The sequence below is a fragment of the Marmota marmota genome, unplaced genomic scaffold (assembly GCF_001458135.2).
Source record: "Marmota marmota marmota unplaced genomic scaffold, marMar, whole genome shotgun sequence".
In the NCBI taxonomy this organism is placed as follows: domain Eukaryota; kingdom Metazoa; phylum Chordata; class Mammalia; order Rodentia; family Sciuridae; genus Marmota; species Marmota marmota.
Window position 1 is genome coordinate 1,532,719 of NW_026000168.1, and position 21,056 is coordinate 1,553,774.

The 21,056-nt window shown below is 51.0% G+C and overlaps 1 protein-coding gene across 1 annotated transcript in view; it reads left to right on the plus strand.

Annotated features, from left to right (window-relative positions):
• Nucleotides 1-10,672: 10,672 nt before the first annotated feature.
• The window catches only part of Lmod3 (leiomodin 3), a 24,432-nt gene continuing 14,048 nt past the window's right edge, over nucleotides 10,673-21,056 (plus strand). Inside the window, exons 1-2 of the mRNA XM_015494911.2 lie at nucleotides 10,673-10,985; nucleotides 11,719-12,244. The gene's annotated coding sequence lies outside the window, so the exon portion shown is untranslated. The remainder of the gene's footprint in view (nucleotides 10,986-11,718; nucleotides 12,245-21,056) is intronic.

Here is a 21,056-nt window from a genome sequence, read left to right on the forward strand (position 1 = left end):
GTAATATCACTTTCAAGGGAGGCCCTCAAGTATATAGACAATACAAATGAGTTTCATGTTTGGTCTTCGTTCTTCTCCCCAAGATATCTCATTATGAATACGCAGCTATTGCAAAAAAAAAAAAAATCATTTTAGATCTGAACTCTAAGACATTTCTTGGCCCAAGCATTTTGTTCTGTTTTGTTTATCTTTTTTTTTTTCCTCTGCATTATAGTTGAGCACAATGGCGGGTGGGATTCCCTGTTACGCATTCATCCATGCACACAATATAATCTGGCCCACATTGTTCCCCAGGACTTCCCCCTTCCCTCCCGCCCTCTCCGCCCTCTCTCTCCCAGTCCCTTGTCCTCTAGGCCCAAGCCTGTTGGGTAAGAGATGATGAACCTGTGATATACAGAAAGGGCTCTCAGTGGGTCAGTGACAGGTTGCTAAGCCACCTCTCCTGGCTCATCATCACTTAAAGATAACAGACCCCGATTTCTTTTGTTTACCAAAGGGCAGAGCAAGGTCACCCTGACGCAGGTGCTGCAGGTCCAGGTGACCACTTCAGCTGAATTATTTATTCCTGCATGAGCTCATCCGCAGACCTAGTAACCCTCTGAAGGTCTTTCCTAGTCCATGAAATGTCTTACACTGGTGAGGTACTTGTTAGGATCACAGATGACCATAATGAACTAAATATTGATCAGCTCTGAAACCATCCATTGATCCTTCCCCGCTTTTCACTGCCCAGGGCAGTGCGATGCTGTGAAATAGGACGTGCTCCCCCGGGGCCCCCAGGAGCCGTCCTGGAACTCTGCTCTGGGAGCCGTGCTTGGCCGTGCAGCGGGGTCTGGGTAGCCTCCCCAAGCTCACAGCCCAGGGAGGGAGAAACACACGCCTGCAAAGCCTCTGGGTGGTGACAGGGGATCTTCAGGGCATGAGGGACACCTGGAATCAGGAGACACCAGGGGCTCCGCGGAAGGAAGATCGGATCAAGAAAACAGACAGCAGCTTTCTAGGCGGGAGAGTGGTGGGCGTCACCAGGGCTGTAGGTGCAGGAGACCTGGCAGTTTTAGAAAGTTTTAGAAGTAGCGGCCAGGCTCTGCCTGTGTTGAGGAGAGCTGGTCACGGGAAAGCCGCTCTCTCCAAAGTCCCAACGGTGGGTCGCACCCTGTGGCCTCATTCAGTCCCTCAGCTGCGAGAAAGGGGTCTCACCCTCCCGCCAGGATGGAGGGGACTCTCCAGGCCCTTGGTTCCGTGACCACACACAAACAGGGTAAAGCTAAACTCACCCCCGTCTCTGGGCCCTATGTCTCCTGCTCTTATGGGGCGGGGGCTGCTGGGGATGGAACCAGAGGCGCTCTACCTGAGCCACGTCCCCAGCCCTTTTCGATTTTATTTTACGACCGGACCCTGCTAACTTGCCCAGGCTGGCCTTGAACTTGTGATGTCCTGAGTCAGCCTCCTGCGTCACTGGGATTACAGGTGTGGTCTCGCACCCAACCGCATGGATGCTCTTTATGAACCACAACGTTGTACACAAAGCAGTTGCTCAGCCAGGCAGTAGGACAGGCACGGCTACCGTCCCCCTGCTCAGGAGGCTGAGGTGGGAGGATCTCCTGGCCCCAGGGGTTGCAGGCCAGCTGGGCGAGAGAGTGAGAAGAAAGAGAGAGAGAAGTGGAGGGGGGGAGGGAGGGAGGGAGGGAGAGGGGGAGGGGGGAGGGGGAACTTACTTCTCTTACATAGAAATGAAGAGGGAAGGAGTCAGCAGGAGAGCAGCCCGGGGAGGGCTGAGGCCCAGGGCAGCTGGAAAGGAAGGCCCAGGGCAGCCTGCAGCACTGGGCTTTCAGGATGTGCCACTCGGGCAGGTTCCTGATCAGGTGTGGCCAGGAGATGACCCCTGATGAAGGGCTGGAGTCAACCCTGGCAGAGGGTGAGAAGGCCCGGTGGCCTCTGCGGAGGTGCTGAGGGCTCCCCAGGTCCCCAGGGAGCTTTCTGGCCCCCTCCCCCTCCCTCCCCACAGCTCAGAGCTCTATCCTCGAGGTGCCCTCTCCTCCTCTGCAGAGGAGACTGGCTTCCCCCAGAAGATCAAAGGCTGGGAAGCCAGGGCCAGACGGGTCCCATCAGGGCGCTGGCAGCCCGGGTCTGGGAAGGGCATCTCCCCAGCCCTTCAATTAGCCTGGGGGAGCTTCTGGGTAGACGGTGTCTGCAGACTTCGCCCTCTCCATAAAGTAGTGGTTAGCGGTGTGGCTTTGAAGTCAGGCGGACCTGGAGACGGGCAGCCAGGTTGCACTCTCCCAGCCTCCCGCCACTTGCTGGGCACTAGCAAGCCCGGGTTTCCTGCCTGTCCTGGACACAGTTTCCTCTCAGTGCCTACCTCGCCAGGGCGTGGTGTACACTGCCCCAAACAAGGCATGTAACAGCACAACACTGGGTTCCTGGCAGGTGTGTCGTGCTATAAACTAGTTCCTAGAAAAGACACACACAAAAACGGCCTGTCTGTTGAGCACTAAGCACCATCTAGAAAGTCAAGGATTTGCCCTGCGTTCACTTAACCACTGACATGACAATACTGATTCACGTCTCAGACACCGCCATAGGTCTTGGAATCTTTTCTTTTTTTTTAATCCTTGAAACAGTCTTGCCCTTATTCATTCCACACAAAAGCTCAGGGATGTTCCGGCTGTTTGCCCAAGTTCATAGCTAGAAGGTACAAAGCCCGGGTTCCAAACCACAGGTGCATCAGACGGAGCCTTGGTGGAGTGCGAGTTCTTGCCTCTGGAGCCCACGGTGGAGGGAGGCTGTGCAGAGCCCTGGCCCATCAAGGCCTTTTCCTGACCCTTGGGCCACACCTCTCCTCCAGGCCAGGACAAGGACCAGGCACCCTTGGGAGAGCCTGAGGGACACACCCCATGTTGGGCCCCTGGGGGGTGTCTGGCCTCAGCCTGGGCTTAGCCCTGCTGCTAGCTCAAAGAGAAGTTCCTGCCTTTCTGTGGCATAGACAGCTGGCCAGAACAGGCCAACAAAGGTACAAGAATCCAGTTAAATTTGAAAATAGCTACAACTGCCAACTTTTTATAGTTTATTTATTTGAAAGCTGAATACAGGTCACTGAAGACATCCTGGGAAAAGCTGCATGCAGGGGACCAAACACGTCTGGTAGATACAGGACACTGGGCAAGACAGGTGCCAGGTCCCTGCAGGGGCAGCCGGGACAGTAGTCCACACCAGAGAAGCCCCTGGGGGTCAAAGGTGCGTAGAGACGGGTGTCCATCCATGCAGAGCTGGGCCCTACTCAATCTCACGGCCTTTCTTTGGAGCAGAAGCTTCTGGGTCAGGCGGGGCTTAGTCTGCAGCGTGCACAGAAGGTGCAAGTCCTAGGAGAGTGTGTGGCAAAGCCTTTCCTGACAGCCTCCAGCTCGCAAAATTGGTTGAGGAGGACACCTAGTGGCCGTCCTGGGTTACTGCAGGCAGGAGTTTGCGGAGCTGACCTCCTTCTCCTGCAATGCTGTGGGCGCAAGCAACTGTCCGTAGCCCTGCAAGAAACAAAGGGAGAACAAAGCTCAATTCCTAATTGCCATCGACCCCACTGAACCAGCTGTCTTCTTGGGGAAGCGGTTTCCGTGTTTAAAAACAGCATTTTTAATAAAACAGACATAATTGTAACCATCTCATAGAATTACAGGATTCTGTGTGGCTGGGTGCTTCAGGGGTTAACGGAGCTCCCCGAACAAAGGAAACCCCAGGAAATGTGTCATCATCACTGTTTCTCAGGTGGCCCAGCAAGCCGATGGACCATAATATGCCACAGTATCAAATTAAAATACTAATGAAATTTAAATGCTAAATTTTAATAACATTTCATAGTCATTGGGCGGCAAGGGAAAAATTCAGGTGAGGTGAGGGAATCTCTCAGTGCCCAAAAAATGCCCCCATTGGCAAAATGAACCTTTTAGAAAACCCAAATTTACCCTAAAAGACCATGATGAACAGAATAGAAAAATGTTGGAGGAAGACAGGAACAGGTTACCGATTTCTCCTCCACCTCAGACTCTGAGATGGCTCGGCTTGCTCTGCCCTGTGCTAAGGCGTAGCAACTGGAGGGGACAAGTGCCACATGTGCTCTCTCCAGAAGAGGACAGAGCCCAGAGGAGCTGCCTAGACACTGCCCACGGCCACATGGCCAAGGCCAGGCCAGGAAGCCCCTCCAGGTGCCAATGGTCACGGGCCTCACGCTCCTCTTCCTTTCCATGCTCCTCCGCGGGCAGGTCAGGGTCAGGTCTCCTATTCCAGGGGGCGGTTTTATTGGTGCTGTGTTTTGCAAATAAAAACAAACAATGCCCAGTTGAATTTGAACTTGAAATGGACAGTGAGTGATTTCTAGTGTGCAGGTGTCTGTCCCATGAATGTGCTTTACCTGGTTAGAGTGTCCCCCTCTGCCCCATCGCCCAGGCAACCAGACATTACAATAAATAGAGCTTGCAGTTTCAGAATGGTGTGGGTCTGCTGGATTAGGCTGCCATGCCTGCACAGAGCACGGGTCAGGAATAATAAATGGCTTTAAAAGAGTAGGAAGGGTCAACACTTAGGATTTTAGGCTTAAAGGCAAAGCCCCTCTGTGGCCCTGGCTGAGGGGCTGTGGTATAAGAAATGACAGGTCCAAGTTGGAATAAAATAAGGGAACTGCTTCCGGTTTCTGGGCTGCCGTCCTGCAAAGGTCCATTAGTTTGAGATCTTCAGCTCCGAGCAACGTCAATTATTTCTTTGGCAGAACAATATTCTCAGCCCCAATGATTCGCTTCCACAGTGTAATGGGAATGGCTGAGCACGTGTGAAATCCGTCCTTTGGAAATATTAAGGATCATGTTGCCCACCTGGAGCCCAAGCGTCAGCAAGCCACAGCGCTTGGAGCTCAGGGGGTGGAGTCCATTGTCAGTGACTTGTTCTTCTTAATGCTGCTGCACACAGACGGAGGAGAAAATATTTCAGGGCTGGTCTGAATAATTCCTATAACTGGAGAAAATTTCAGGAACGAGTGTCTCTCTCTCTCTCTCTCTCTCTCTGTCTCTCTCTCTCTCAGTGTGGGGAATGGGGCTTAACCACTGAGCCACATCACCAGCCCTTTTTATTTTTTATTTTGAGACAGGGTCCCACGAAGTTGCATAAGGTCTCACTAAGTTGCTGAGGCTGGCTTTGAACTCTCCATCCTCCTGCCTCAGCCTCCCGAGTTCCTGGACTTACAGGTGTGTGCCATGGCGTCTAGAGAGAGGAATTAGCTTTTGAATGATGGAAGAGCCTAATGCACATGTTTGATGGGGGTTAAGGTAACTGCCCGATGTGAGCAGCCATTGCAGTTGGTGATCCGAACCGTCTACCCAGCGAGATGCCTCCAGGTCCCTCCTGAGTAGACAGACGCAGGGCACCAACCACGACCTTTAACAACTACCACTCTCAGCTGGCTGGTGTGGACCTGGGGTTTTCCTCCCCTGAAGGACTCCAGGCTCCCAGGAACCGGGGACCTGCCTACGTAATCACGTGTTCCCTTCTGAATGGAGGCGAATCCCTTGCCCAGCAGGGTAGTGGAACTGCGCGGGTCGTACATGCTGCTTCCGTCGGCTGGCACTGCTGTGGATAGAAAGCCACCAACCAAGTGATCTGAGCCACAGCAATGGGCACCAGGTGCCAGTGTAGGTGGAGATGGAGGCACTGAGGGCAGCCCTCGAGGGCTGAGGTGGCTCGGTGGCGCCCTGCTTCTCCCGCTGGCTGTCCATCTTGGTCTTCCTAGGTGTGGGGCACCCCCTCTCTCCTTGTCTTCACGTGGCCCCTCCCTGCCTGTTTCCCGACCCCAGCTCCCCCTCTGGTGAAGACAGGGTCGTATTGGTCCAGGGCCGGCCCTCATGACCTCTTATCTGTTAAGTTCCAGCAGAACTTTTGGGGGACACACAGTTCAACCTGTCACACGCCCAGAGGAGAAAGACACCCACACCCACAGGACAGGTTGAGGTTCTGCAATAAGATGGAACACAGAGTGATGGAGGCAGACCCCAGAAGAGGGACAGCCAGGTGACCAGGGACACACCTGCAGGCCAAGAGTGCCGAGGCTGGTGGAGAGTGAGCCAAAGCCAGGCAGACAGAGGTCGGACGGCTCCTTCCTTCGAGGTGCCAGAAGGACCCACCTGGCCAGCTGCCGGATCCAGAGTTAAAGTTCTGCTTTGTTTCACATTGTAGACTAACGGGATCTGGCTATTTTAAAAACCCTTCTCAGCACCTTTTGGCGTTTTTTCTTTGGGCCATGCTGGGTGGAACCCAGGCCCTGCACATGCTAGACCCGGGGCTCTGCGCCTAGCTGCACCTCCTGCCCTTTATTTGATTTTGTTTTGAGGCCGAGTCTGGCTAAGTTGCCCAGGCTGCCCTGGAACTTGTGATCCTCCTCAGAGTAGGGACCACACAAGTTGCGTGGACCGTGGGCCTTTAGCTTTCTTTTCTTTGGGGGACGGAAGAGGAATTCTGGGAATAAGTCAAATCTGGGAAGTGGGAAAAGGCTCCTGTGCGTGCTGAGCTGTGCCACCATCACATGCAAATGGCTGAAAAGCCGAAAAGCCCAGTTCCCGCTGCGTGCAGGCCTGGGCTGTAGAGAGAGAAGGTGGCCCAAACGGTGACGGGAGACCACAGAGGGTCAGCCTGGCCGTGCAGAGAGGCTCCCTGCGGCTCTCCTTTCAACCTCTCCCTTCCCCGAGGAGGTACCGCGACCCTCCCACTTCACAGGTGAACTCACTCTGGCCTTGTGAGGTCCCTTTCCCATCCTGCAGACAGGAATGAGAAAGCCGGTCCCTCTGAGAAGGAGGCAGGGATCATGCAGGTCCAGTACCACACAGAGCGGGTGACCCATGCCCACGGTTGCCCTCCCTGGGAGTAGTGCCACACAGCCACTTTAGAAATGAGCCCTGCCTGTAAAGATCCTCTTCAGTTACTTATGGTAACCAGATCCTTTGACTAGAGTCCCGTTTGGAAAACCCCCCTGAAATGCATGTTTTTAATAAGCTAACAGTTCCAGCTCTGGCTAACACCAGCACCTGGCTCATCAAATGGTCATTTACAGGTTAGATGCATAAAGTGCTAGCCCAGCCACCAAGGGCTGGCTTTTCAAAGGTCATGGGACATCTCCTGTGGGATAGGACTGGCTCGGTCTCAACAGGGGGATAAAGTGGCCTGGGCATCTACCAAGACTCTCAACGGGTGCAGCATGGTGAGCCCTGTGTCCCCGCCAGGCAGTATTGAAAGCTACCTTGGCACAGACTAGCCAGCTAATCGCAGAGACTCTGAAGGAGAAAGGAAAGAGTTCCAAACTCAGAGTCCCTAGATTCTGATCAAAAATATACTTTAAAAAAATACATGTACTTTTATGGGGTGCTGAGGATCAAACCCAGCGCCTCACATGTGCTAGGCAAGCACTTTCCCGCTGAGCCACAACCCCAGCCCTCAACAACGGACTTCTAACAAGTAGAACAATGGCTCCAACCTGGCCCTCTGCCTCTGGTCATTCATTAGTAATTTACTCATTAACAAAGCTACTGTTATCCCTTCTTATAATCTGAGAAAGACTGTACGTGCATGTATCATTTTAAACAGGCCAATGTATCAATGATCAATAAACATGTACTGATTATTAACTCATTATTAAAGACTGATTTATCAATAATGATTCCCTGGCATAGACTGCTCTTGAATCAACAACAAAAAAGCCAGTCTGAAAAGATCAAATTTTGGGCATGTTTTTTTTTTTTTTTTGAGGGGGGCAGGTACCAGGGATTGAACTCAGGGGCACTCAGCCACCAAGCCACGTCCCCAGCCCAGTTGTGTATTTTATTTAGAGACAGGGTCTCACTGAGTTGCTCAGTGCCTCCCTTTTGCTGAGGCTGGCTTTGAACTCACGATCCTCCTGTCTCCACCTCCCAGAGGCTGAGATTACAGGCGTGTGCCACTGTGCCCGGCTAATTTTGTGCATCTTGATTTTGTAAAGTCACAGCAGCAAGAGCACTGTGGCAGATGGCTGATCCAAAGGAAACACCTAGCTGCTGTCATCAATCTGACTTCTCCACCTGTGTGTGGTCTAGTACAGTAAACGTTGCGGTGTTCCTTGGGTACGTACAGCCATAGGTTTTCGACCAATAGTTGCCTGATGGCACCAAACATGCTCTAGTAGCTTCCAAAGTTCCTGGTGAGCGCGCTGGTGCATGGGTACAGAACAGGTCCTCCTCTCCCAGACAGACGTTAGGGGAACCTCATCACCTGCTGCCTTTGTCCTCTGGTACCTGGGTGTTCCCTGGGGGCCCCTCCATGTGTCCCCTCGTGTCCTCTGGATTCCCAGTACTGCTGACATTTTGGGTTGGTGAAGCCTCAGCACGGGAGGCAGGGCTGCCCATCTGTCTTGCTGGGCCCTCACTGTCCGCTCTGCCCACGGTTAAGTCATGGAGGTTTGGGTTCTTTGCCACCTGCCTGGGTGGACGCCTGCCCCACCAGGTGGAGCTCTGTCTTGTGCCCCGGTGCTGAGTCTCCCATCCCCCAAGGAGGCTGCCTTTTACAGACCACGACAAAGGGCCGGTGCCTGCTGACGTCCACGGGGGTTTGGTCCTTGGAGACGTGGCAGGAACAGGGAGCTGGAGAAGGTCTTCTTCCTCGCCACCCCCCAGCAGCTAGGCCAGGTGCACTCTCCGCCACAAGCCACACCTCCGGCCAGACGGGTCCTCCTGGGTGACAGCTCCTTCCCTGAACTCCACAGCCCCCCTCCTGCTGCCCCGTGGGTCTGAACGTGTGGGAACCTCTCTGTGCCAGTCCCCCACCTCTGCCTTGAGGGTACCACGTTTCCCTGTGATCCGATTTGTTCATCACCTGCCTATTTTTAGCTGCCACAGTCCCTCAGAGGGCCTTGGGATCATCCAGGTAGATGATGGCATCGCGGTCAGCCAGCACCTGCCACACAGCAGGCACTAAGAAGTCGTCTTGCCAGGAGCAGTGACCACGCCTGTCATCTCAGTGGCTCAGGAGGCTGAGGAAGGAGGATTCCAAGTTCAAAGCCAGCCTCAGCAACGCAGCAAGACCCTGCCTCAAAATAAAAAGGGGCTGGAGATGTGGCTCAGGGGTACAGCACCCCGGGTTCAGTCCCCAGCACTGCGGGAGGAGGAAGAGGGAGAGGTTGTGCTCTTATTTGTAAGGAGACGGGGTGAAAGCAGTAAGCTAGTTTTCTTGGGGTGTGACCTGCGTACTCGTTCTTCCCCTGTCCTGCCTCTTCTCCTTCCTGTACCTCCCCCTCTCTCTTTGCTGCACCGCCAGCCTCTGAAGAGGCGCCAAGATGCAGAGGGAGCGTCAGGAGCCCTGAGCTGGACCTGTCAGGGCCTCGTCTTGGGCACGGTGCTCTTACCTAGCAATAAATACACTCGCTCTTTCCTTGCTGTTGATGCTGCATCTGTACTCCATGGGTCAGAAGTTTAAAAGGAGAAAAGGGGTGAGTGGTACCCCAAACTCCTAACGATAGTTGCATTATGGCTCTCCACAAATGGCTTTCATGGGGCTGAAGACCGGCTTCACCCCAGACACCAGCTTGATTGACAGTAGCTGCCGGCCCGAGGCTTGGTGAGGGAACACCATGATCGATTGGAAATGTCTGCCTCAGACATGACAGAAGCCCCTGGCAATCCAAGTGCTGCGTACTCTCCATGCCTGATCTGAAATACAAGCCTGGGCCGCTGGTCGCAGTTGATTTTCTGCTGGGTCATGCCCTGACATGGCCCTGGAGACTGAGCACACACTCTAAAAGCAATTGGGAAGTTTTGCTGCTTATCTATCTAGACTAATGTACAAGAACCAATTTCATACCGATTGGAATTATTATTTGATTTAAATAACTGGACAATGAACAGACAATACGTGTGTATTTGGGCTCCTAAGAGGAGTTTGAGATCATACATATATTCTGATGCCAAGAAAGGAGAAATAACTCTTAGGACCAATGCAAGAGATTTACCCTAAGTCAAAACACACTCGTGATTGTTATTTTTAGGTTTCCACGAGACTTTGGAATGCCATATCTCTTCATTCTTGAAACATGATTCAAAAAGAGGACGATCGTGATGATAGACATCTACATGCCCCAAACGTAATTGTAAGCAAAACCACAACAGAATAATTTGTCCACCCCAAGTATCATCTGCGCTAACGTTCAAACCCTGTGTCCTCCGCCCCGCCTCTCCCCTGAGCCTCTCCCGGTGTTCCTCTGGTTGCTGGGTGGTGGTTGCTAGATACCATCTGATGTTCTGTAATCCCCAGATTGCATTTCAATGGATTGCAGTTGGACACAGATTTTTTTTTTTTTCAATTTTAGAAGCTTCCATCATACCCATAAGTATTTTTTAAGGTGACACCAGTTTGTGTTCCTTGGAAACCTTTGCTGGGTAGTCAGGGCATGTCTGTAAACCAAAGGCAGGAAGCGAGGGTTATAAATCCATCTCTTAATGATGTTTTCTGGGAGAAAATCTGAAGCCAACGGGGCAAAGTTTGTTTGGAGGCGTCTAGCATATGCCACTTTCATTCACTTAAAAATAGAAACCAGGAACTATGTGAAGTACTTAGGGAATGACATCCGTCACAGGATTAGGGACCCAGTGACGAAAAAAGAAAATGGCGGTGGGGGTGGGGGGGTGACCACAAATAACTCTGTGGTTCTGATTGTCCCCGGTAGTTCTCGGGCCGATTCTCCTTGGGAGCGTTCAAGTCTGACCTGGAAAGAACAGACATTTCCAAAGGTGGAATTCTGAAGATGGTGAGGGCTGTGTTGTTAGAGGTTGGCCGGGGCGTGTAATATGAGCCAGCAGAACTGGAAAGCTCCGTGATAACCTTGCCTTCTGACTGCGCCTGCAGAACACAGGGAAAGGGGCTCAGACTCTCCTCTGTGGCATTTTGTCACCTCTAATTCCACAAGTTTATCTGGATCGACAAGAGCACGCAGGGTGAGCCAGCGCGACTTTTGCAGCTCAAAGCCTAGCTACAATAAGGCTGGCATTTTGGGGCGTTGATTGGTTATGTGGGGTCCGAGCTGTTTAAACGAGGTCACACCCGCCCGCTGTGTAAGCCGACACTGGCTCCTCATGGGGCACAATTGCAAGGTGAAGATGTGTCTGGATGGCGTGGGAGGTGAATTCCAACACGCGCTCAGCGGCACCATTGGGCTCTGAGAAGGGCAGAAGCTGATGCAAGGGGTGGATTTCTTAGTGCTCCTCCTGAACTTGCAAACATTTTTTTGGGGGGGGGGCGGGGGTACCAGGAATTGAACTCAGGGGCACTTAACCACTGAGCCACATCCCCAGCCCTATTATGTATTTTTATTTAGAGATGGGGTCTTGCTAAGTAGCTTCCACCCTGATTTTGTGGAGGCTGGCTTGGAACTCACGACCCTCCTGCCTCAGCCTCCCAAGCCACTGAGAGGACAGGAGTGCACCACCATGCCCGGCCTTGATTTTCAAACTTATCAAATTATTTTTTCTATACATATCTTGCATTTCTCCTCAAAACTCCTGAGTGACTCATTCATTTATTCAGGCAGAATATTTAATGAATTTTTTGATAGTTTTATAACACGTTCAACCTTGTTGCTGCTGTTCTTTGGCACTGGGGATTGAACCCGGGGGTACTTTACCACTGAGCTACATCCTCAGCCCTTTTTATTTTTTTATTCTGAGACAGGATGTTGCTAGGTTACCCAAGTCGGCCTTGAACTTGATCCTCCTGCCTCAGCCTCCCGAGCGTCCGAGATGACAGGCCTGGCTGCTGGATTACTCTTCGTAGGTGCTGAGCTGTGCAAAGACTTAAAGAACTGGTCTGGCCCTTGTTGTTAGGAAGCCTTCGGGTCCTTGAGACACTGGCAAAACTTTTGTTGCGAAGAATGCAAGAAATGACCAAGAAAGATGGTTTTGCTAACCGTTACCTTCTATCTGTTAGAATGTCATCTCTTCTCCCATTTACACTGTGAGGAAACGGGGCAGAGGTGTTCACTGAAGTCACTACTATTCAGAAAACATCTGCTGACCAAGGGCACGCCTAGGGCTCCCTGTCAGGAGGGGTAAGAGGTGATTACCAGTCCACGCTAATAGCTCATGCCACAGAAATCATCAAACATGGCAAAACTGACGTGAGAGAAGACAGCAGAACCCCGAGACAGAACCAACACCCAACAAAACGGTCAGCGAGAGGAGTCCTCGCGTCCACAAAGGTGCACCGTGAAACCCTGTTCTAACAAGTGGACAGGCTGCCGGGTGGGAAGAACAGGGGAGGCTCCTTGGGGAGGGAGTGACCTGGGTCACTCCATGACATTCAGATTGGCCACCTAGGGAGGTGGACCAGTGGGGTGCAGTCCAGAGGCGTGGACAGGGGAGAGCGAGAGAGACGACTTCTTCAAGTCCAAAGCCGTGGGGATCCCTAATCCTGCACCTGTAGCTTCTCACCATGCCCAGGTGCTTGCTGGGCAGACTCCAGACACCCTAGAGGGTGTGGGCCTTTCACAGTGGGGAAGCTCACTTTGGGAGGTGATTTTCCCAGGGGAGCAGTTTCTGAAGAGGCCCCGCTTAGCAGGTCGCATTAACTGGGAAATGCAAGGTGCTGTCTGCTGTGCTGGATGGATGCTCATGCACAGTGGGGACAGGAAGAGAAAGACTGATCCTGAAGCCCTCTCCAGAAAACCTGACTCCACCCACCCACCGGGAGCGTTCCCCTGAGTGCTGGAAAACTATTAGATTTAAAAGTGCCACCAAAGGGGACTTAAACCTCAACAAAAATGTGGTCCATTTGAATTTGACATTGGGAAAAAAATATTAGGGATTCGCATGTGCACTCATTTCTTCACTGTTATTTTGCTTGGGTGCTACGTTGATGCTACTGAGTTCAATAATTTAACATGCCACCACCCTTCGTCTAGAGGGAATGGTGTGACGATAAGTGGGTGCGCATGCAGAGGACACCTGTTGTACTTTTGACATTGAGCAGGGTTTGCTGCCCGACATGCACAGGAGCCCAAACCATGGCACCAGGCTCTGCAGAGAAAGGGATTTGCACACACTATTGGCAAGGAGGCCAGGAGTGCTAGGCTCATGTCCGCCTCCCCAGCCAGCCAGGCAGGAGTGAGGGAACTGATGATAGGAATCGGTCTCCCTCGGGCAGCTGCAGGTCACACCCCATCAGTCCTGCTAACCAGGCTCCGGGAGCCCCGTCAGCTACTGCCTGAGAACACCCAGAAGCAGCCCACTCTCCTTTGCATGGTGACCTCTGCAGCCCGCGGCACCATCTTCTCCACAGCAGTCTCCTAAAGGTCTTCCTGTTTCCACTTTTGTCCCATGAAGCCCGTTGCCTCCCTGCCGAGGGCTGATTTGTTCATTTTTGCAGTACTGGGGGTTGAACCCAGGGGCGCGCTAGCTCTAAGCCACACCGCCAGCCCTTTCACTTTGTTTTTTCAATTTTGAGACAGGGTCTGGCTAAGTTGCCCAAGCTGGCCTCTACCCTGCAATCCTCTTGCCTCAACCTCCCGAGTTGATAGAAATACAGGCGTGAGCCACCACACCAGGAGGATTTTCTTATACAGATCATTTTGCTTCTTACGGTGGCTTCTGATGGCACATAGCATACAAGAGGACTTCCTCACCATGTCCTCCAAGGTTTTTCATTGTCGGGCATCTTCTCAGCTCCCCAAATTTGCCTCACATCGCTGTTGTCCTCACTTAGGAGCCCCCACTGTGACTGGAGAGAGGTGGGAGGGAGGCACAGGAACAGCCACACTGGGAAATGACAGGTGCTGTCAGCATCAATTGTCCCTCAGGAGGTGGAGATCCACCCCACTCCAACACATCCACTTTGAGCCTGTTCCTTCTGGGAACATTGTTACTGGGGGTCACAATGTCCTGGGGCAGCCACAGCCTCTGGAGAATATTTAACAGAATACACCATCCAAGGCTCAGCGTGGCTCTCGGGCCTCAGGACAGAAGGAGGGGAGCGGCTCAGCCGGGTTTGGGCTCTGCAGCAAGTGGACTTTCAAGCTCCTGTCTGCAGGGATCCATGGCCATGCTTCACACACAAACACAGCCAGGAAAAATTCATTCCCAGGAAAGTACCACTCCCTGGGGCTCACAGAACACGCGCCTCGTCACAAATGAAAACCCAGGGCTGGTCTCCCCGTCCGACCACGGATTCATCTTTGCAGAAGGAGAAGCTGAGCAGAGCCCTTGGGGGGGCACCATGGGTCTGTGCACAAACTCGATTAATTACAGAGTCACAACGCTCACTCCTCCCAGGAAAGACGGCCACGGGTTCCCCAAAGTGAGAACAGACGGCACGGGGACAAGATTGGAAACAGCCTTGAAGGACAAAGTCGTGACATTGATTAAGAGCATGGCGGAAAGCACTCCAACAGGTTGACAGTGAGCACTCTTGTGATTTTAATTTTTCCTTTTTGCTTATACACATTAGAAGATATCTTTTTTTATATAATGAACATAGGTGACATGTACTTAAAATCAAGTTATTTGAAAGACCGAGGAAGCTTGCCTCTGGTGACCTTATCTTTCTGCCATGTCTCTGGAAGTGGACCAGAGGAGGCTTACAGGTCCATTGGTAAGATTTGATAAAATTCCCCAGACGCTGCACAAGCGTCAGGTTACTCTTCTAGAGTTTCCAGAAGCTTCGGCCTTTTCTCCAGTGTCTTGGGTGCTTCTTGAGTAACACAGTTGGGTGGCTCCAGCCCTCTCCTTGTGTTTCAGTTGACTGAAGTGGTCTCGCCCCGGGTCCTCGGGTGTCTGTACCAACAGCCTTGAGATTCTTTTTTCCACCTGTCAATCGCCTACTTTTTAAAAAGTTTCGCCTTTTGTTTACAGTTTTATTGTCCCTTTGCCCTGCTTGAAGTGTCCACATCACAAGTGTGCAGATAGATCCATCTGGCAAACGTGCTCACTGCTGCAGCCGGCACCCCAGTTAAGACTTAGCTGGTGCCCCCCCAAAGCCCCAATCAGGTGCCAACCTTCCAGCCAATCCCAGCTCTGGGAACAGCTGCTGTGTGCATCTCCATCTCCAGGGTCTCACTTGCCCGCTCTGATCTCCACCTGAGCCACACCCTGCCGCCTGGGCTCTTCTGCCTCTGACTTGGCTCCGTCTCGCTGCTGCAGATCCACGGTTGGTTTTAATCGCTGAGCAGTCTGCCCTTTTACGCCTACAACACAGTTGGTTTCTCCATTCCTCTGTTGATGGACTTAATGCTATCAAATTTTTATACGACTTTTTCTATTCTGAAATAATATAAAAATGAATAGGATTTCACTTATACAAGCAGACTGATCACCTGGCTTTGCTTCAATCATTTTTGTTCAACATCTTTTTCTGATCTTTTTTAATTTCAGCGAAAGATACATAACAAAAAAATGGACTACCTTAATTTTTAAAAAAAAATTTTTTAGTTGTCATTGGACCTTTATTTTATTTATTTAAATGTCGTGCTGAGGATTGAACCCAGTGCCTCCCACGGGCTAGGTGAGCGCTGTACCACTGAGCCACAACCCCAACCCTTTATCTTTTATTTTTCCCTTCGGTCCTGGGGCTGGACCCTGAAGGAGCTTGCTGTGCTCCAACCCCGAGCTACACCCTGGTCCTGTGTTAATCATCTTAAGTGCACAGTTCAGAGGTGTCAGGTCCAGCACTCTCATCGCTGCGCTCGGATCTCCAGAACCTTCTGCAGAACTGGAATTGCACACCCATTAACTTCCCCCCAGCTCCCCACTCCCCGTCCTGCCACCCACCATGCTACTTGTTTTCTGTGTGGTTGACGGCTCCGGGGACCTCGATTCCGCGGAACCATCTGGGGTTCCTCTGGTCTATCTCACCCAACGTCCTCACGTTCACCCACGACGCTGTGGCAGGTGACAGGGTCGGCTTCTGTTTTGAGACAGAGCCCTATTCCATCCCCTTTACCTGCACGTTTTGCTCATCTCTTCATCTGTTGATTGACGCTTGGCCGCTGCCCCTTGGCTGTCATGAATGACTTGCTGGGAACATGGGCGTGTGCGCTGGGGACCCTGGCTTCAGCTCTCGGGGCTGTCTGCCCAGAGTGGGGTTGTGAGGGCACGTCAACCCTCATGCTTCGTTTTTCTGGCAGAATCACCACACTGATGTCCAGGGTGCCTGCACCCTCTGTGCCCCCCCCAACTGGGCTCAGCTGAAGGGTCAAAAACCCCAGTGAGGGTGATATCCCGCCCGCCCCTTGCTCTGCCCAGACAGAGCCGCGCCTCGCATGCTTCTCTGTGGACGTTTTATGTCCCTCTATTAGCCTTTTATGTCCCTCTGTTGACTTTTTATATCCTTCTGTTGACTTTTCATCTGTCATTGTGGGTGAAATGTCTGCTGCCGCTCAGATTCTTGATATTGTGGAAATGTGTTTTCTCTTTGGAGCTTGCTTGGAAGTTCTGCAGATTTACTCCAAGGTGTCTAGGTATCACCAGGCGGAGGTGTTTTAAAATTGTATAAATGTACAAATTGGTTTTGCCTGGAATGAACAAATGTTAAAATGCTAAAAATACTGTTTTTGTTGATTATCAGTTTTTGTGACCATATAATTTGAACTCCTGATCCACTTTACTTACTATCTTCTCCTTAAAAAAAAGAAAAAGAAAGAAAGAAAAAGAAAAGAAAATGAAGAAGAAAAAGAAAGAAAGAAAGAGAATAGCAAGTATTGGAAGAACATAGAGACTTGGGAATGTGGGGTGTTGCTGGCAGGAATGTAAAATGGTGCGGCAGCTGTCTGAAGCAGGATGGTAGTGCCTCAATAGAACTGAACATAGCTGGGTGCCGTGGCACACACCGTGACCCTAGCAACTCAGGAGGCTGAGGCAGGAGGATCACAAGTTCAAGGTCAACCTGAGCAGCTTGGTGAGGCCATGTCTCAAAAAATTCAAAGGACTGAGGATGTAGCTCTGTGGCACAGCAGCCCTGGGTTTAATCCTCAGTACCAAAAAAAAAAAAAAAAAAAAAAAAAATTTTTTTTTTTTTTACTTAATTTTTGATTTCATTTAAAAGACAACAAACAGAAGAACCCACTAGCTCCCTCATGATAACACCAGAATGGCCTACCTACATTTTAACAACATCAAACAGTCCCTACAAAAAAATCACCTGTATGTGAACACACACCCTTAAAATATGGTTTCAGGTCTTCCTCATCTTAAAAGCACATCTCCATCAGAAAAATATCCAAATTACCTAAAAGGTTTAAGAGGAAAACCAAGATCACTGCTAAGGAGTTTGCCGGGCCCTTCACTGTGCTTAGGTGTGACATAAATTAACACATACAGACTATTTTTATTTTTGTGACAAAATATCCCATTTTATAAAAAGCAATGTTTACTTAAGTTGCAGGTGCCATTTCATGCTGAGTAAAGCTCAGTGTCAGTGTCACCAGTCGACTTCAGGGCCTTAGGGGAGGGACTAGGACGAGGTTCTTTCCACCTGTCCACCGTCGTCCAGGGTCATTGCCGTGAATGTGGTGAGCACCCTGGGAACGCCCAGCTTGTGAGACCATTCAGAACGGGGCATTCCTCTAAGTGCGTGGGTCACCTTGGTGTTCAAGCTCACAGGTTCTTCTGATGCCACCAGGTACGTTGGCACTGTTGCACGGCCACCCGCTGAGTCAGACGTGAATGCACACTCATCTCGCAGCTCCACAGAAGCAACTCGTCCTGGTGAAACGTGTTAGGACAGCACTCAAAAAATCAAAGGCTTGCCAAACATTTAAATATCATTTTCAACTATTTTAGTATCTCCGCCTTTGAGAAGGTGACCTGATGTCCAAGTAGTTGGGAAATCCTTGTTTGTCATATCCTTGAGGTACCAAAAAAAAAAAAAGTTGGATGTTTACCTGCTGGGTTTACAAATGTCATAGAAACATCATGGGTTGTCTTAGGAGGTGCTGAAGATTTAAGGGCTAAACTATTTGAATCTGCAAATCTGATCAGATTGCATCGATTTTTCTCCTGTTTTCTTAGGATGCTCATAAGCCCAATTTGGTAAGAAAAGGCAATTATTCTGAAATTGACTTAAAGGTGATTTGGGGTTATTTTCTGTGTATTAAAATGTAAACAACATTTAAATGTTTGGAAACACAAAAAAGGAGTGCATCAAAAAAATGAATAAATTTAAAAATATTGGTAATCCCTTCCCCTGGGGTTTTAACATCTTACAACATTTCCTACCAGTCCTATTTTCTTTTTTGAGACAGTATCTCAAAAGTTTCGGAGGCTGACTTTGAACTTGTGATCCTCCGGCCTCGGTCTCTGGGGTTGCTGGGATTATAGGTGTGTGCTATGAGTACATGTACTATGAGTACATAATGTAGATATTTCCTCAGGTTATTTACTTGCACTGACATTTCACAAAATATTTTCTAAGAACTACTGGTCTTATGTCCTGTGGAAAAAAGTTGGGGGTAGCCGTCAACCTGAAGATGGTTTTCTTGCTGTAGAAACGTACACTTGCTATTGACATCAGCAAGCCCTGTGGTTGAGTGCACTCTGACTTCCTTCAACTCTACGCTCTCCAGACTGATTTTATCCAAGAATCATTTGTCTACAGCGGGTGTCTCGACAGACAGGACTTGATGGCGGTAACATTGCTGTGAATGATTGCTTGACTCCATTTCCGCTGACCTGTGACACTTCTTGTCTGCCCCAATAAGCAGAGCAGTCACATGAGGTGCTTTGTGGCTCCAGCTTGTAGGCAGGCAAAACGCCGAGTGGACTGGACAGATGGGAAGCCATAGGGGATGCGGATGAAGAGCACGGACCTCAGGGGCAGTAGTTCAAATGCCTGTGGCCCACCTCTGGTTCCTGCCAAAGGCAGCTACCAACGGCATGCATTTCAGGTGCGTGTGAGAGATGGACGAACATTTAATTGTCATCCCGTGCTTAGCGGTGTCGGCCTCAGCAGTGCAGTGGGGCGTCCACACACACAGGAGCAGCAGTTGCAATAGTTGCCGCGGTTGCGTGGTTGCAGCGGCAGCAGCTGCAGCGGGGCGAGCTGTGAGGGTGCTGACGTGTGGCAGTGACCTGGTATTTGATCTCGTGGCCGTCTTAGGAGCACTGTAGTAACATCCTCACACCCCACAGAAGCATATAAAATGAATGCATTTGACGTTAAAACAAAATCAGACTCACTGAAGGAATTTGAGATGGCTTACAAATCAAGGTAAAATAATAAATTTCCTCTTGCAACCTCAGCTGCCCTGGGGTCTGGTGGGAGCAAGGCAGGCTGGGTACGCAGGCTGTAAGAAGTCTTCCTGTCCCAGACGTAAAGCCCATCCCGGGGCCTTGCAGCCAGGGGCCAGGGAATTTGAGGAGGGAGCCAGGCATGTCTACACTCACGAAGCCTCTGGGCCATCTGCGCCAGGAGGCAAGCTGTGGTGACCCAAGTGGAATTGCACAAGAGAATAGCCGGCCACCAACAGGACAGAGCGGATTTATTTAGTGCCATTTGGAAACCGTTCTGGTCATGTCCATTTATAGCCAGTGGATGGAGCTGAAGGCGGAGACGGAGTGGCTCACGGTCACCCTTCACAGGGTGGAAAAACCCAGCAAGGAGGCCTGCTTCCCCACCAAGGCCTCCCTGCGTGGGTCAAGCTGCCCCATGTTTTGGACCCGCACTGCCGGTGACGTTTTAGAAAACAGAAGAGCCGTCATTTTTCCGTTCTGAATATCATTTGGTGTTGGGCATTTTCTAGGCAGAAGAATATGATTATTTATGAAAGTATAATAAGGGCTGATGTTTACTATTTTCCATGGATTATCTCATTCAGTTTTTTCAAACACCCTTTGAAGGAGAGACACGCCTGACCTCATTTTTACAGGGTAGTAACTGAGAGAGAGCTTGATACCCCAATTCCCACTGCAAGGACAGGGCAGTGCTGGCGTTGGCAGTCAGGCACCCCAACCCGAGCGTCCTGTGAACCACCGGCTAGGCTGCCCGGCTCCAATCATGTGGGGCACCTGAGGCAGAGGGGAGGAGGAACTTCCAGTTTTCCCCATCCATGATGCAACCAGGATTTATACCCGGATTGCCTGACTCCCAAGTCCTGTTGACTTCCCGAGCTCAGGTGTCCAAGGCAAAGGCCCAGGGAAGCAGATGTCTCATGTATCCGGTTTCCAGGTGGCAAGACCAGATGAAGGATTTACCCTGAAACGCCTCCTGTTTTGTGCAAAAATTTGGATATTCCTATGGTGGAAAATTTAGATATTCGCTGAAAAAATTCTGTTATCACCAAGTACTACGTGAAGTCCCCTCAGTACGGTGACAAACAAGGCCACCCTTGTCCTAAGACAGTTTCAGTCCTGAGAGGAAAGATTGGCCAGTGAGCTGGCAGGGTTAAGGCCATGGGAAAGTGCCCAGTTCTCAGCAAGGACATCAGAAGAACCCCACGCCCGGTTCTCAAGATCAGGGAGTCTTCCTAGAGGAGGTGACTCCAGAGCCAGATGAAAGATGGGGGGCAACAGGTTGGTCCACCCAGGGAAGACGGTGCGTGAAACCTGGGAGTGACAGAGAGCGGCACCCCCTGGAATCCTCAGGTCGGCTGTGGATGGGAGACGTAGATTGACGAGAAACCGAAGGCCCACGTCAGGAACCGCGGATTGACCCTGTGGCCGCAGGAACTCTTGAAGGGGCTTCAGCAGAGCAGCAAATGGCATCAGGACCCGCCCTCAAGCTGCAAGTCACCAGCCAACCAGTTCACAGGAGCGACAGCGAGGGAAGCCCTAGGCCCACGGAGCAGAAGAGACAGGCAGCTGTTTTCAGAACCCAAGGGGTGGCCAGTCTCTCTCTCTCTCTCTCTCTCTCTTTTTCTTCCCCAATAATTAAAAAAAATTTTTTTCCCAGAACTGGGCATTGAGCCCAGGAGTGCTGTACCAGGGAGCCACCTCCCAGACAGGGTCCTTGTGGTCCTCCTGCCTCAGCCTCAAGAGTCGCTGGGATTGCAGACCTGTACCACTGTGCCCAGGTAGAATGGCTCA